Raw genomic sequence first — 18,171 nt, 5'->3', positions numbered from 1 at the left:
ATTCACGCTTCCGCGCATTGTAAATCGATATTTTTAAACGACGAATTTTGTCACGTTAGGCGGTGTACTTGGAAATTGTGAAAGTTTTAATTAACTCGAATTTTCTAAGGATACTTAACACTAAATACATGTCTGTTTTCGTAATTTATACGAAAACCTTTAATATAATAACTAGAGTGTTACAAGTTGGTATCAGAGCTCATAGTTAAAGAGTAAGGTGTGTTCGGTTCGAGGCTTGATCGCAAATCCGGTAAGTGTATGTATGTTAATCGTTAGAATATTAAGGTGTTGTAAACAACACATAGGGTTATCGTGAAATACACGTTACCCCAAATTAAATGATAGATATGGTTAACAACATTTCGTGCGTTGACACATATAGTACAAAAGTCTTGTACTATGATACGGGCATTTAGTAAAGTTGACATTACTAACCTTGTGAATGTCTTGATTGAAGGACACTTACATTTAAAGATGACAAAGGTTAAACAAATGCAGGATGTGATAGAAGAACAGTCCGAGGCATGACAAGAGGAACATGCCCATCAAGGACTAAATCGCGTAACGACCGCGAACAAGGCAAATGGCAAGAGAAGCCCGTTAGGGCAAGCATTATCAGGTGCACGTTTTAAATTATTGCATAAATAGTAATATGCAACAGATATGTAGAAATTGAAAGTTGCATATGTAGATTAAAAACTTGGAAAAACCCGAATAGAAAATGTATTCGGGATATTGTTTCCAAGAGAAACAAATAGAGGCATTACTTACATAGGGCGTGATGTGAAAACTATAAAAAGGTCATGTGTGTCATATGTTAATCGCTTACTCTGGCCAAGTAAGTAGTGGCTTATGATACCATGAGCTTCTTATGGCGGACACGTTTACATCCGATGTAGTAAGGGCAGGGTGAATGGGACTAATTAAAAAGTACCCAAATGAATCAGATAAGCAAAATATTTGATAATAATGTAAACGCACAACCAAGTGACGGGAGCGTATTACATTAGGATAATGAGCCCGGGTGAAGGGACAAACAAGCATGTAAAATGATTTAGACAAGTATTGGGAGGGAGTGTACTTACACTCGAACCCAGAAAACACCAAGCATGTAAAATGATTTAGACAAGTATTGGGAGGGAGTGTACTTACACTCGAACCCAGAAAACATCAAGCATGTAAAATGATTTAGACAAGTATTGGGAGGGAGTGTACTTACACTCGAACCCAGAAAACACCAAGCATGTACAATGATTTAGACAAGTATTGGGAGGGAGTGTACTTACACTCGAACCCAGAAAACATCAAGCATGTAAAATGATTTAGACAAGTATTGGGAGGGAGTGTACTTACACTCGAACCCAGAAAACACCAAGCATGTAAAATGATTTAGACAAGTATTGGGAGGGAGTGTACTTACACTCGAACCCAGAAAACATCAAGCATGTAAAATGATTTAGACAAGTATTTGGAGGGAGTGTACTTACACTCGAACCCAGAAAACATCAAGCATGTAAAACGATTTAGACAAATATTGGGAGGGAGTGATACTTACACTCGAACCCGGAGAATGTAAACATGTAAGATGAGTTAGATATGCATTGGGAGGGGGTGTACTTACACTCGAACCCGGAAATTGCAAATATGTTCCTTAACGGGTCATTTTTGTAAAACGTCGAACTTAAAGATAAAGTCAGAATATAAAAACCGAAGCGAGGTCTTAATGCATACCGGGAGGGTTGCAATAATAACAATTTCGGTAAAACACCCGGTGGATGGGTAAGAATTGAACACATGCGTAAACCAAGAGACGTGAACGCGGGTTGAAAGATCAAAGTAACGTTGATTACGAGTTATGACTATAAAATCTCGTATATAGAAATTGTGAGTAAATATGTTCAACTATTCGAAGTCGAATGGGCCGAACAAAGAATAAAGTTGATTGTTTATAAGTGATGGATTTCGCATTAATAGGTCAAACATGTTGAATACAATATAACGCCGAATGGCACAAATGAGCACTAGCCAGATAAAGGTAGTGTTAAATGCAAGAGAATAATGAGTCCAGCAATGGGACATAATCAAACACGAATGTATGTAAACTGGATAATGGTGAGCATAAGATAAACCGACGCATAAATGACGTGAGAAATCATAAAGTCGGAAAATGTGCCCGAAAAGAAACGAATGTAGCCTTAGACTACGGTCAAGGTCAAAGATAATATCAAAACGATAATAAATGATGTTAAGCAAAAACATGGTGCCTTAACGCCGTATGCGTATATAAATGTATACACATTTGAAGGAAGACTCGAATAAAAGATGATCTACGGGATCATCAAAACCTACGAGGTATTAATTAGAGCAAAAGGACTACGGGGCCAAAACGACCCACGGGTCATGATTAGAAAGAAGTTACAAGGACTTCGCCTTAAAGAGGTGAATGTCTAATAAAAAAATAGCCCATAAGGCTAAGTGATAAACCTACGGGTTAGATGGAATAAAGCAAGGAAATCAGTTAAGAATTCCCGCATAAAAACTAAGACTGTAAATGATTAAAATACGGACTGTCAATATCCCGGTATGGATGATTGACACAAGATAAAGAAAAGATCCTAAAACTAAAACTTCGGTTTTAGTAAGAAATAATGTTCTTACAAACATAAATTCTGATAGGAATTTAAATAGTAAGCATGAAAGATACAAGTCTTGACACTGATAGGCGTAAGATGATATATATTCGAAAGGTGATATTCTCAAAAATGAAAGGTTGATATAAATTAAACATGATGTAACACAATCACGGTCAAGAAATGGAATGTGAAGTAGAATCACAATATGACCAAGTAAGCGGTAAAAAGGAACTGGACAAATAAGTCTAGTTAGTGAGACCAGTTAAGGTCAACATGTCACACCCCCAAATTACCACCTAGGGAATGTCCCTGTTAGGCGTGTGACGACTAGCAATGAGCCACCAATTACATTGAATCACAAGTTTGAAATAAAATTCCATCATTTAATAATACTGAAATCCCAAACATAAGTTGTTCAAAAACCATAAGTTCAGCGGAAGCATTAACGTATCACAAAGTATAAGTTTCACACAACCAAAGTAAATAAATGTTTGTCAAATAACTCAGCAATGCAACCATGACCACTCGCGCCCTCCAGCCAGCAAGTTCCTGCGTTCCAAGTACCTAAGGACCTGCGAGCATGTAACACGTGTATCAGACATAGCTGGCGAGTTCACAGTTTTAGAAAACGTTTGTTACCCGTTGTATGTAAAACAGTTCAATAACCAATGCAAGTAATATTGTTAATATCTCAATTCCGAACAATGACGGCTCCTGAAATACACGACTGCCCTTCCCACGTACTCCTATCTAGTACTGGGCCAGACTGGGTCATTAGTTCACCTCCGTCCTCTACAGGCACGGGGTGAGGGTGCCAAACCTAAGTAGCGCTACTAACTAATACCCGATGAGGGACTTACAAAAGATGATAGGTGAGAATATTAACCAATATACTCGTTTTTACCCAAAGACTCATCCCCCCATGGAATACCCACTGACTGTCCCCAACCACTGGGACGCATGCTCGAATGTAGTGAACTCACCTTGGATTGCTCGGTAGAATTAGTTACTCGTTTAACAACAGTGATTTACCAAGCCCTATGATAGTTACACATAACAGTCAGTTTGCATACAAGCACAACACGTATCATTTCTCATTTAATCATCAGCTGGTGTACATGAATACAAAGGTTCACATTCATCACTAGACATGGTGTACCAATTAGTCAAGCACAATATCTTTCGGTTCACATTTATCCTTCGGTTCACAGTTATCATTCGACACAGTAGTCATCTTTCGATTCACAGTTATCATTCGACACATTAGTCATCTTTCGATTCACAGTTATCATTCGGCAGACTCATCTTTCGGTCAACAACAGTTATGTTTCGATACACTCATCTTTCGGTCAACAACAGTTATGTTTCGATACACTCATCTTTCGATCACAACAGATATGTTTCGATCATAGTTATCTTTCGGTCAACTGTTACCTTTCGGTCACAGTATCATTCGGTTACAGTTATCAAACAGTTACATCCTACCACAGCCCTAATCACAGCCCTAATCATCGCTTACAGTTACATGATCAAGCATCATGAAAACTCTTGCATCAAATCATTGATGTGTTTACCAAAACGGTAATTCGTGATCATTCAATACTCAAATAGCATAATTCTTTCTAAACTTCCTAATCAGAATCGTGCACACACAACAATCTAATTATCCATATAACTATTCGCATAAATCATAATATCATAATTTGTTAACCGGTTAATATGTAACACAAAACAATAAGTATGTCCTTCGGTCGGTTGTGTGTCAATCATCAACTCAAGATAACAAGAAATCATCATACACCAATTCGACTAATTAGTATCATGTCATAAGCAATCATAATTGAACACAATCATCTTTCAACTACCAATGGTATTACACCAACTAACAATCCAAGACAACACAATCGTTTAGCATAAACTTCATAAACACAACAATTAGTAGATACAAGACTAACCGAGATTATCAATCGAGATGTAGTATCGAAAAAGGAAAAGGGATCTTGAAGTCTGCTGCCGTCGCACAAGAGGGAACTAGGGTTTGCAATTGTTCAACTGATCCTATGCACTCTACGTAACTTCTGATAATGTAGGTGGGGGTTTGGGCCGGTAACAAGTTGGGCCGAAAGTTAAGGCCTTACATCGAAGGATTGGGTCTTGGCTCGAAAGATCTACGAAAGATGGAGTTTTGTATCGAAGGATCCTTCTTACTCGAAGGATCTCCGAAAGATAGAGTTTTTGGATCGAAAGTTAGGTCTTATGTTTCGTGATCCTCCGAAGGTTGGATCTTTCGGTCGAAACATCTTTGGTTGAAAGGTGTCTTAGTATAAATCGAGTATTTCAATGCGTTATTCATTAACAAGTTTGCAACATATTCACACTAGTACAATGATCTACAAGATTCCAAGGATATGTAAATACGACAAAGGAGTCGGGGAATAGGATAATACTAACCTCAAGAAGTCGGGTTGTCACATCATCCCCAACTTGAAAGAAATTTCGTCCCGAAATTTAGCAAATAGGTACAAGAGAGTGAAGCGACAATTCAAGATCGTTGCGGAATTTCCTCAGGTGTTACATCATCCCCAACTTGAAGGGGAATCTCGTCCCGAGATTCACTAGTTTTGCTTGACTCTGCCTTGTCTTTGGGAAAGAGGTGAGGGTACTTTAGTTTCATCTGATCCTCGCGTTCCCACGTGAACTCTGGTCCACGTCTTGAATTCCATCGGACCCTAACAATCGGAATTCGACTGTGTTTACGCACCTTGACCTCCCGATCCATGATTTCAATAGGCTCTTCAACAAACTGCAGCTTGTCATCCAACTTGAGCTCTTGAAATGGCACAACTAGTGTCTCATCAACCAGACACTTCTTTAGTTGAGAAACGTGAAACACATCGTGAACATTGCCTAATTCCGCAGGTAACTCGAGTCTGTAAGCGACTTTACCGATCCGCTCAATAATTTTGAATGGCCCAATGTAACGTGGATTAAGCTTGCCACGCTTCCCGAAGCGTACAACGCCTTTCCACGGTGAAACTTTCAACATAACCCGATCATTAACTTCGAACTCCAAAGGCTTTCTACGCTTGTTAGCATAACTTTTCTGGCGATCACGCGCTGCTGCCATACGATCCCTTATCCGAGCTATATTTTGTGAAGTTTCCAGAATGAGTTCAGGACCTGTGAGTTGACTGTCACCTACTTCTGCCCAACAGAGAGGGGAACGACATTTCCGTCCATACAATGCTTCGAACGGAGCTGCCTGAATACTTGTGTGGTAGCTGTTGTTGTAGGAGAACTCTATTAACGGCAAGTGTCTTTCCCATCCCTTCCCAAAATCGATCACACATGCCCGCAGCATGTCTTCAAGTGTCTGAATTGTGCGCTCACTCTGACCATCCGTCTGTGGGTGGTAAGCGGTGCTCATATCAAGTTTCGAACCGAACAATTTGTGCATAGACTGCCATAACTCAGAAGTAAAACGCGGATCTCGATCTGAGATGATAGAAGTTGGCACTCCGTGCCGAGCAACTACCTCCTTAAGATACACTGCTGCAAGCTGCGAAAACTTATCTGTTTCCTTGATTGCTAGGAAATGTGCCGATTTCGTGAGTCGATCAACAATCACCCATATAGTATCGTTTCCAGCCTGAGTCCTCGGTAATCCAGTGACAAAATCCATAGCGATTTGTTCCCACTTCCATTTGGGTATTTCTGGTTGCTGCAGTAGACCCGAAGGCTTCTGATGTTCCGCTTTAACTCTAGCACAAGTTAAGCATTTACTCACGTATGTGGCGATGAGGGCTTTCATATTCGGCCACCAATACATAACCTTAAGATCGTGATACATCTTGTCCGATCCCGGGTGAATAGAATATCGTGACTTGTGTGCTTCATCCATCACAAGTTCTCTAAGATCACCAAACAGAGGAACCCATACTCTTCCCATGATGTAGTAGATGCCGTCAGATCTCTGCTCAAGCTGCTTTTCCATACTGCGTAAACCCTCAGCTTCGATGTTCTCTTCCTTCAATGCCTCAGTCTGAGCCGTGCGAATCTTATCAGGAAGGTTGGAATGAATAGTGAGTTGTAATGCGCGAACACGTTTAGGATTTGTCTCTTTGCGGCTGAGTGCATCAGCTACTACGTTAGCTTTACCTGGGTGGTATTTGATGGCACACTCGTAATCGTTGAACAACTCTACCCAACGACGCTGTCGCATATTCAATTCTTTTTGGTCAAAGATGTGCTGAAGGCTCTTGTGGTCGGTATAGATGGTGCATTTCGTGCCGTATAAATAGTGCCTCCAAATCTTTAGCGCAAACACTACTGCTCCTAACTCCAAGTCATGTGTCGTATAGTTCTTCTCGTGAACCTTCAACTGTCGAGAAGCGTAAGCTATCACCTTCTCGCGTTGCATCAACACGCAACCGAGACCCTGAATCGAAGCATCACAATAAACTACAAAATCCTCAGTGCCATCCGGTAGAGATAAGATTGGTGCGCTGCATAACCTTTGTTTCAAAAGCTGGAAAGCATCCTCCTGCTTCGTCCCCCAAGAGTAAACTACTTTCTTCTGTGTTAACGAGGTGAGTGGCTGTGCAATCTTTGAGAAGTTCTGTATGAAACGACGATAGTACCCTGCTAGACCGAGAAATTGTCGCACCTCCGAAGGGTTCCTCGGTGCCGCCCAATTTCTAATGGCGTCAATCTTGGCAGGATCCACATGTATGCCCATCCCGTTAACTATATGCCCCAGAAAATGTACCTCCCGTATCCAAAAATCGCACTTCGAAAATTTCGCGTACAATTGCTCCCTCCTCAGGAGTTCTAGGATAAGGCGTAGATGCCGTTCGTGATCCTCCTTGTTCTTGGAGTAAATTAGGATGTCGTCAATAAAAACGATAACGAAGTCATCAAGGTAGGGCTTGCACACGCGGTTCATGAGGTCCATGAAGACCGTTGGTGCGTTGGTTAACCCGAATGGCATAACCAAGAACTCATAGTGACCGTATCGCGTCCGAAACGCGGTTTTGGGAACGTCTTCCTCTTTGACTCGCACTTGATGATAACCAGACCTTAAGTCGATCTTAGAGTAAAAGCTCGACCCTTGTAATTGGTCAAACAGGTCGTCAATACGAGGCAAAGGGTATCGGTTTTTGATTGTCATCTTGTTGAGCTCGCGATAATCTATACACATTCGTAAGGACCCATCCTTCTTCTTCACAAATAAGACTGGGGCTCCCCAGGGGGAAGAGCTAGGTCGGATGAAACCCCTATCCAACAGCTCTTGGAGTTGGTTTGATAATTCCTGCAGTTCTCCTGGTGCAAGACGATAAGGGGCACGAGCGACCGGGGCTGCCGCTGGGGCGAGGTCGATCTGGAATTCCACCTGACGATGTGGAGGTAAACCAGGGAGTTCCTCAGGAAATACGTCAGGATATTCACGAACAACTGGAAGATCCTCAATCTTCCTTTCGTCAGACGGTGAATCAGTGACAAGAGCTAAAATAGCAGGATAGCCCTTACGCAAATACTTCTGAGCCTTCATTGCCGAAACAATACTAACTGGGGTCCCACTGCGATGACCCTGAACTGATAAAAATTCCCCACTAGGAAGGGGAACACGTATGATCTTCTCCTTACAGAGAATCTCTGCTTGATACTTGGACAACCAGTCCATTCCAACGATCACGTCGAAGCTTCCAAGAGTAATAGGAATTAAGTCAATGTCGAAGACTTGACCCAGGAGATCGATTTTACACCCAAATAGAACATGTGTAGCTTCGATTGTTTTACCATTTGCGATTTCTACTATGTGCTTCATTACGAGAAGTGTAGGACTTAATCCTAACTGGGAACTAAACTCTAAAGACACGTAACTCCAGTCGGCACCAGAATCAAATAAAATAGAAGCAATAACACCGTTCACTGAAAACGTACCAGTAACCACGTTGCCGTCGTTCCGCGCTTCCCCAGCTCCCAGCACAAACCCGCGCCCACGCGCAACATTACCCCCGTTATTCCCCGCATTATTGTTCCCGTTACCACCCCCTGTGTTCTGCCTCAGCTGAGGGCAGTCTCGCTTGAAGTGCCCCTCGGCTCCACACTGATAACACCCTCTCTGAGTACCCTGAGTTTGCTGAGGCTGTTGCCTACCCGTCTGCTGCGCTGGCTGCTGCTGAGCTGGAAGTGTGGTCCTACAATCCCTGGCCATATGCCCTGGTCGATTACATCGATGACAAACCCGAGCACACTGTCCCTTGTGATGATAGTTACACTTGTTGCACAAGGGTAGCTTCCCCGCATATGATCCCTGCCCTGATTTGTTACTCGAGTTCTGATTCACTGATGCTGTCTGACTGAAACTGCGGGTGCTGCCAGTATCCATCTTCTTCTGAGGCTGTGCAGAGTTGGACCCCTTGTCCGTATCGTTCCACTTACGTTTGCTATCAGCAGCAGATGCAGTGGAAGTAGTGGCAGCTGTGGTAGTGCTAGAAATACGAGGTGGCAATGCGTCGCTCTCCACTTCCTTGTCAACGATCTTATGCGCCAATCTAACAATCTGAGTTAGGTTATTGAGGTTCGCCGCTGTAACTAAACCCTTCACCCGTGGAGGTAACCCCTTAATAAACAACTCGATTCTTCGGGACATGGGTCGGGACAAAGTCGGACATAAATCAGCTAACTCATACGACCGCTTCACATACGCCTCAATTTCAGACCCCACCATTTTTAGATCGTAGTACTCATTCTCTAACTTCTGTATTTCGTCTCGAGGACAGTACTCCTCTCTCATCAGTTCTTTGAAATCATCCCACGTAGTGGCGTTTGCCGCCTCAATACCTAGCAGTTGGACCTGGGCATTCCACCAGGTCAAGGCACCATCCTGAAGCGTGCCTGCTGCAAACTTTACTCTATCCCCAACTGGGCAGTTACATATCGCAAACACTGACTCCACCTTTTCGAACCAGCGTATAAGTCCTACAGCCCCTTCAGTGCCACTGAAGGTCTGTGGCTTGCAATCCATGAAAGTTTTAAAAGTGCAGACCGGTGGGTGAGGCTGGTTTTGTGGCGCCGGCTGACCTATTAACGAGAGAAAATAAACCAACAAGTAAGACTCAAGTTCACGTTTCAAAGGAAGGAATATCTGGTACATGTCATACCAGCCTGATAAGCTGCCAAGGCTGCAGCCACCTGGGCGTTGAGTAATTCCTCTAGCTCAGCTTGAGTCATATGGATTTCGCCATGTCCACCACCGCGGCCTCCACCACGTCCACCGCGTCCACCACGACGACCTCCACCACGTCCGTTCATGATTCTATAAGTATGGGAAGAAGTAACAAATTAATAGACCATTTCAAGCGGATGTCAAGTATTGCTATAGCATTCACAGTTTTCGAGGTTCTAATACAACATTGACTAACAACGCGGGATTCCTTTTTCACACTAGTTGAGATTTACTGGGACTCACATGCACCTCACGTTGTTATTATGTGTGCACCCATAATAATAACCTGATTTGCATGCTTATCTCAGTTCCTCCCTACTCATGTTAAAAAGGTTTCCCAAATTCATACAGTACGACCGTCGATATCACAACATAGAGCATGTAAACCCAAGAAGAGTTCTACTCTTAAAAACACGTAGTTTAGACAGATAGCATAGTAATTCGTATTGTAGTATCATGCGTGCGTTCGAGTGTGATACTAATCATGAGTATGTACTAACTATGCTATGCAATAGTAAACAAGAGACGAACCTTGCTGCCTGGAGCTGAGTGTCATGGTCCATGTCGTATCAGTATGTCGTATCAGTTCAGTTATAGTCTGGTTTTATAAATCATTTTTAAAACCAAATTCACTATAACCAGTGGCTCTGATACCAAACTGTCACACCCCCAAATTACCACCTAGGGAATGTCCCTGTTAGGCGTGTGACGACTAGCAATGAGCCACCAATTACATTGAATCACAAGTTTGAAATAAAATTCCATCATTTAATAATACTGAAATCCCAAACATAAGTTGTTCAAAAACCATAAGTTCAGCGGAAGCATTAACGTATCACAAAGTATAAGTTTCACACAACCAAAGTAAATAAATGTTTGTCAAATAACTCAGCAATGCAACCATGACCACTCGCGCCCTCCAGCCAGCAAGTTCCTGCGTTCCAAGTACCTAAGGACCTGCGAGCATGTAACACGTGTATCAGACATAGCTGGCGAGTTCACAGTTTTAGAAAACGTTTGTTACCCGTTGTATGTAAAACAGTTCAATAACCAATGCAAGTAATATTGTTAATATCTCAATTCCGAACAATGACGGCTCCTGAAATACACGACTGCCCTTCCCACGTACTCCTATCTAGTACTGGGCCAGACTGGGTCATTAGTTCACCTCCGTCCTCTACAGGCACGGGGTGAGGGTGCCAAACCTAAGTAGCGCTACTAACTAATACCCGATGAGGGACTTACAAAAGATGATAGGTGAGAATATTAACCAATATACTCGTTTTTACCCAAAGACTCATCCCCCCATGGAATACCCACTGACTGTCCCCAACCACTGGGACGCATGCTCGAATGTAGTGAACTCACCTTGGATTGCTCGGTAGAATTAGTTACTCGTTTAACAACAGTGATTTACCAAGCCCTATGATAGTTACACATAACAGTCAGTTTGCATACAAGCACAACACGTATCATTTCTCATTTAATCATCAGCTGGTGTACATGAATACAAAGGTTCACATTCATCACTAGACATGGTGTACCAATTAGTCAAGCACAATATCTTTCGGTTCACATTTATCCTTCGGTTCACAGTTATCATTCGACACAGTAGTCATCTTTCGATTCACAGTTATCATTCGACACATTAGTCATCTTTCGATTCACAGTTATCATTCGGCAGACTCATCTTTCGGTCAACAACAGTTATGTTTCGATACACTCATCTTTCGGTCAACAACAGTTATGTTTCGATACACTCATCTTTCGATCACAACAGATATGTTTCGATCATAGTTATCTTTCGGTCAACTGTTACCTTTCGGTCACAGTATCATTCGGTTACAGTTATCAAACAGTTACATCCTACCACAGCCCTAATCACAGCCCTAATCATCGCTTACAGTTACATGATCAAGCATCATGAAAACTCTTGCATCAAATCATTGATGTGTTTACCAAAACGGTAATTCGTGATCATTCAATACTCAAATAGCATAATTCTTTCTAAACTTCCTAATCAGAATCGTGCACACACAACAATCTAATTATCCATATAACTATTCGCATAAATCATAATATCATAATTTGTTAACCGGTTAATATGTAACACAAAACAATAAGTATGTCCTTCGGTCGGTTGTGTGTCAATCATCAACTCAAGATAACAAGAAATCATCATACACCAATTCGACTAATTAGTATCATGTCATAAGCAATCATAATTGAACACAATCATCTTTCAACTACCAATGGTATTACACCAACTAACAATCCAAGACAACACAATCGTTTAGCATAAACTTCATAAACACAACAATTAGTAGATACAAGACTAACCGAGATTATCAATCGAGATGTAGTATCGAAAAAGGAAAAGGGATCTTGAAGTCTGCTGCCGTCGCACAAGAGGGAACTAGGGTTTGCAATTGTTCAACTGATCCTATGCACTCTACGTAACTTCTGATAATGTAGGTGGGGGTTTGGGCCGGTAACAAGTTGGGCCGAAAGTTAAGGCCTTACATCGAAGGATTGGGTCTTGGCTCGAAAGATCTACGAAAGATGGAGTTTTGTATCGAAGGATCCTTCTTACTCGAAGGATCTCCGAAAGATAGAGTTTTTGGATCGAAAGTTAGGTCTTATGTTTCGTGATCCTCCGAAGGTTGGATCTTTCGGTCGAAACATCTTTGGTTGAAAGGTGTCTTAGTATAAATCGAGTATTTCAATGCGTTATTCATTAACAAGTTTGCAACATATTCACACTAGTACAATGATCTACAAGATTCCAAGGATATGTAAATACGACAAAGGAGTCGGGGAATAGGATAATACTAACCTCAAGAAGTCGGGTTGTCACACAACAATTCAAGTCAAGAAATTTGGTTTGCTCGAAAACGGTGGGATCGGTATAGCTGAACCGAATAAATAAATTTGAAAACAAAAGAATTTGTTGCTAAAAGTGAAATATTTCACTAAAGACCTTTAAAAGGGTCAAAGTAACGGATTCACAAAGAATTTGATAGGATATGAAAGCGAGGAATATCGCTAAGTTAATTAAACTAGTGGAAATAACGAGATTACGTTATTTCCAGTCGCATTATGTCGTCTAAGATACATAGATAATTAATAACCAAAAGAGTATTACCATACTTTTCTGGTAATACTAACAATCGGTTAAGATAGGAGAAATGCTCGATCGATTATCGAGATTAAATGCATGGAGTTAAACTCGATAAAACATGTAAGAAAAAGGTTTCGAGGACGAAACCTCTTTAAGGGGGGTAGACTTGTAACACCCCGAAAACGGGTTTGGTAATCAAACTCCGTTAATACTAAAAGACGGGTAAAGTACAGTTAGTAGTAAAAATAACTCGGTAAATGTTTGGATTTAAATAAGAAATCCTAAATATTAAATAAAAGCTAATCAAAGTTTCAAGGAATTGAGTTTATAAGAGCCCCGAGTTAACGGGACTTAAAATAAGCCTGGTCATAAGTTCCCCGAACCCACTAAGTTAACTAGGAATATCTAACTTAGTTCATTAGTGGGGATAATGTTAAGAACAATTAGGTAGTGATCTAGTTAAAAGTAAACCAAATAAATCATGGGGGACTAAAGTTGCCAAGTGGAGAAACTTGTTTTAAATAAAACAAATAATAAAACACAACACACACACTAAGAGTGTGTGTGTGTGCGTACGACCAGGAAGGCTCCCATGGAGCAAACCCTAGCTCTTCAACATAATCTTCAAATTGGAGGATCAATTGAAGGCCAAATTCGGATTTGAATACATAGAAACGATCACCAAGTCAAGGGGATCGTAAGGTATGTCGAATTTCTAACATTTATGAAGTTGTGAAAATTTGTTAAATTTGCATGATGCGAATTATGCAAGAATCATAGAGGCTATGGCCAAATTAATGAAGTATGATTGCTTAGGAACAAACCCTAAGTAGAAATTGGAAGTAAAATTGCTAGGATTTGAGTAATTTGGTGATTTACCACTTTTAGACAAGTGGGTTTTCATTATATAGTGAAGATGATGATGTACACATGTTTAAAAACATCATAGTTGCTAGTAGGGACAAGATACTTGAACAATTTGCAAGTTTGAGTAATTGATCATAAGTGATAATGGTGAATTTTGATGTTAATCTTGGTAAAAATAACTAGTTAGGAACTAGTTAGTAAATATGTAAAATCATGCACATTAGGTGTTTGTTAAAATGCCTAAATGAGAACTAAGTGTTGATAATGTGCCTAATTGAGTCTTGTGAACTTGATAGTGCAATCATATGTGTTAATTGGCGATTTGACTTTTAAATAGTCAAACCGACCATTAATAAGATCGAATGGTAATTGTGATGGAAAATATGTAAGATGGAATAGTAATAATTAATGATGACTAATATAACCGTCTTACGAATTATGATGATAGTTTGACGCTTGACAAGCTAGGTGGAGGCTTGGAAAGGAAGCGGGTCAAACGAAGCAAGAATGGCGGAAAAAGCATACTTCGGATGCAAGGTAAGTATGACTTACACTAGTCTTAAATTGTGGAATGTTTTCTTATCATATAAATTATGAATGAGGTGTCTAAACAATTGAAATATGATGTTCCGTCGTGTAATCGAACGGAACAAGAAAATCAAGATAAATGGTCAATTCGGCCAAACGGGTCAAAAGGTGTAGATAACACCTTTTGACTATATAGACTAATGGTTCTCTTGTCGAGTCATATGCTTACAGGAATAGATATCCAATGGATATTCGCACCGTTCTTAATTAGCGAATATAAAGCAAGGTATTAAGATCGGGTCTATTTGTTGACCCGAGTCAGGTACGCTTACTTATGATGTATGCAAAAAAAAATACTAATTTGGTCGAATAATTGGTGATAGCCCTTCATTGTAAAAGAAGGACCAAAATCGACCAAAATGCCCTTGTAGGCTAAATTGAACAAACAACCTTTAAAGGTTGTTTGGAAACGAGTTTTTTTGCGATAAGATAATTACTTAGAATAAGTATAGAAGTTGAAGGAGCTATTGTTTTTAGTCAAACGGCACTATTGAGTTTTGCCGTAAAATATTGATTTTAAAGGTAAAATTTGGGTTACATAAGATCACCTTAATAAACTCACCTTAAATGTAGTCGAGGTGGGGTATTATAGGGTAAGAAATGTGGTGATGGAATACTAGAAGAAATCGAAAGCATTTTTTTAGGCATGAAAATGCTTAAATACCTTTAACGGGTCAAAATAAACATCCGAGTAAAAATGGGTTTAATTTGAGTAATTAAACCGGCGATTAAAATCTAATATGATAGGCTACATTAAGTCGAAGAAATATATGTGATATAAGGGCCAAATAAACATGTTTGATAGTGAAATCACAAACGGGTCAAAATTGGCAAAAAGGGGAAATAAGCCGAAGACTTAGAAGTCTTAAAATTTGTTAAGTCGAATGTCGGATTTTAACCTCATAAGATGGAGGATTAAATTACGGACGCGTAGGAAAAGGAATCGGGTAAAACGGATCAATAACGAAGAAGTTATGGCCGTTTCCGTAAAAACTGGCAGAGCTGAACTAAGCTGCAGACCTGCTGATGCAGGGGCCACCGTAAATTACGGTGTCCACCGTAATTTACGGTGGAGTTGAAAAATGCTACGGTGGATCCCTCCTGGTTTACGGTAGGGGCCTGTACTACCAGTGGCCACCGTAAATTACGGTGGCACCGTAATTTACGGTGGAGGTCAGGTTGAAAACTTTTTGTGTTATCAATTGTTTCTCGAACTCGTTTAAACGCGTTTTATGTCCTGTATGACTAAAGCATTTCATGTTTATGAAATGTAGGTACATTTTGGATGCCGGAAGACGATCAAGCATCATCGAAGAACCGAACACTATAAAGATTCACGCTTCCGCGCATTGTAAATCGATATTTTTAAACGACGAATTTTGTCACGTTAGGCGGTGTACTTGGAAATTGTGAAAGTTTTAACTAACTCGAATTTTCTAAGGATACTTAACACTAAATACATGTCTGTTTTCGTAATTTATACGAAAACCTTTAATATAATAACTAGAGTGTTACAATGAAACGGGAGTTTACAGCGGTTCTGAACTCGGAGAATAAGGGGGTGTAAGGCGAGGGCAAAGAGAAGGGGCCCCAAAGGATCTCCTTGTTGAACTCCGGTAGTAGCCCCAATACACTCGTTACCAACATACAATCTAGCAGGCTGAGCGTAAAGAAATTGGACCCACCGATAGATTGACGGGCAACACTGATGAACCTCTTGGAGAAAGACTGTGCGGTCGACCGTGTTAAAAGCATTGGAGAAATCCACAGTAAGCAAGGCTAAGGAACCATCTGCATGAAAGGAGTTGAGAAACCTGTTTGCACTGTGAAGTACTGCCTCTGCCCCATTTGGCATCCCCACCCCAAACTGATAGTCACCTAAGTATTGGGCCATTTCTTTCCCGACCTTCTTCATCGCCACCTTGGAAACCAACCTTCGCCAAATACCCCCCACAGCAATTGGCCGAATTCCTTTATCAGGTTTCAATAAGGGGGTGAGGGGGGCCGAGGCAACAAACTCAGCAAGCACCATAGGGCAGGATCCCCCAAGCCATAAGTTAATAACTTCAGTAATGCTCGTAAGCAAACCTGAGGAAGTCACCGAGCCCTCGCCACCAATAGCATCTAACAGGTGTTGGGCCCGCATCCCGTCTCTACCGCATGATGTCCCTTTAGGAAATGATCGAATACATTTGAGCACACAATCCCCATCAACAACAAGAGTGGGTTGGGCCAAAGGGTTGGAAGGCAATGACGGGGGCGACACCACTAGGTGTTTATCAATAAGAGCTTTCAAGGTCGAATCACCTAGAGGGGCAACTCCACTAGAGCATAGGACCTTAACCGCAGCCGTGAAATGTCCATCTTTGACTTTCCGAAGACATTGCTTAATATTAGGGTCCCTTTCTTTTTCTTCCTCTTTCCTGCATTCTCCCCTAGGGGCCCCCGTCTCCCCCACGCTATCCAATAGGGAAGCGACCAAATCATCAAACCCAGACCCATCTTTCCACACTGTAAGCGCGTGCAAGATGTTACTACACTGTAGAGATTTCCTATTCCCTGATCTTCGCTCTTGTCTGGAGGATGGTCTAACCACCCGCAAGGTGCAACGCGGTAGTAAAAGCAATTGGACCCAATTGTTGACCGATCCTGGTGACGCTACCACTTTGCGCAGAGCACCTGTTAGGACCTGAGCAAACAACAGCCGACAACTAGGGGGAATGCTTTTAACAGTCTGAATAGGGAGGGAGAAAACACGCTCGAGGAGGTTAACATCACTCCCGAGCCTTGCTGGGTGAGGTGGGTTTGTGTCAAACCACCACTTGGCATGGTTTCCCGATCCCAACAATGAAATCTTCAACACCCCCCGAGATCATGGCAAACGACACGACCTCATTATCATGCTTGCATCCCCTACTGAGTGCGTGCATCACCATGCACTTACCACATAACCATTTATCCCCTGCCCTAAGAACTTCTGCAACATCCATAAAAAGGTCCAGGTCCTTTGAAATAGCCTCCTTCAAAGATAGCCTTCGGTTTTCTGTCTTGAGGTGGGTGCTTTGCATGTGTTCAAATAGGCGGAAAAAACCCACAGACCCCGGTTTACCATTTACATTCGTGGAAAAATTTGAAAGGACAGGTCTTTAAACCACTGTCAGAGCCCTGCGCATGGCCGCCTGACTTAACGTTCCGACCCCCCCTTGTAGGAGCCATGCACGTATGTTATCGTATGTTAACCAATGATACACCAAACTCGAGATGAGTTGTGGGGGGTAGAAAACCGGTAAAATTCTATAGAAGATGAAAGAGGGCAGCAACCGCTGGTTGCCCACCCTCTAAATGGTGTCCCACCTAACCTCTTACCCCATGCCGTGTAGTTAAAGATTAACACAATTGAATCTAAATTACAAGATCAAATCGCCTTAACCAATACCCACTCCACAAGATTGCTAAAAACAAGTTTTTTTTTTTAAAAAACCTTATCTTCATTTAGGCATTTGATCGAACACCTGGTGGGTCAACTTATCATTCAACAAAAATCACTTCTGTAAGATGGAACGTCTATGATTTCCATCAACTAGGTGAAGGAATTTAGATTTCCTATGATTGGTGTTCATTCTATGGATTGCTTATTGGTGATGATCGATTCTTGTTGAAAACAGAATTGGTATTTTGGTAACATGTAAACATTCCGTTGGAACGTCTTGATTTCCATCAACTAGGTGAAG

This window comes from Helianthus annuus, chromosome 5 (genome assembly GCF_002127325.2).
Source record: "Helianthus annuus cultivar XRQ/B chromosome 5, HanXRQr2.0-SUNRISE, whole genome shotgun sequence".
NCBI lineage: Eukaryota > Viridiplantae > Streptophyta > Magnoliopsida > Asterales > Asteraceae > Helianthus > Helianthus annuus.
This window is presented reverse-complemented; position numbering follows the sequence as displayed.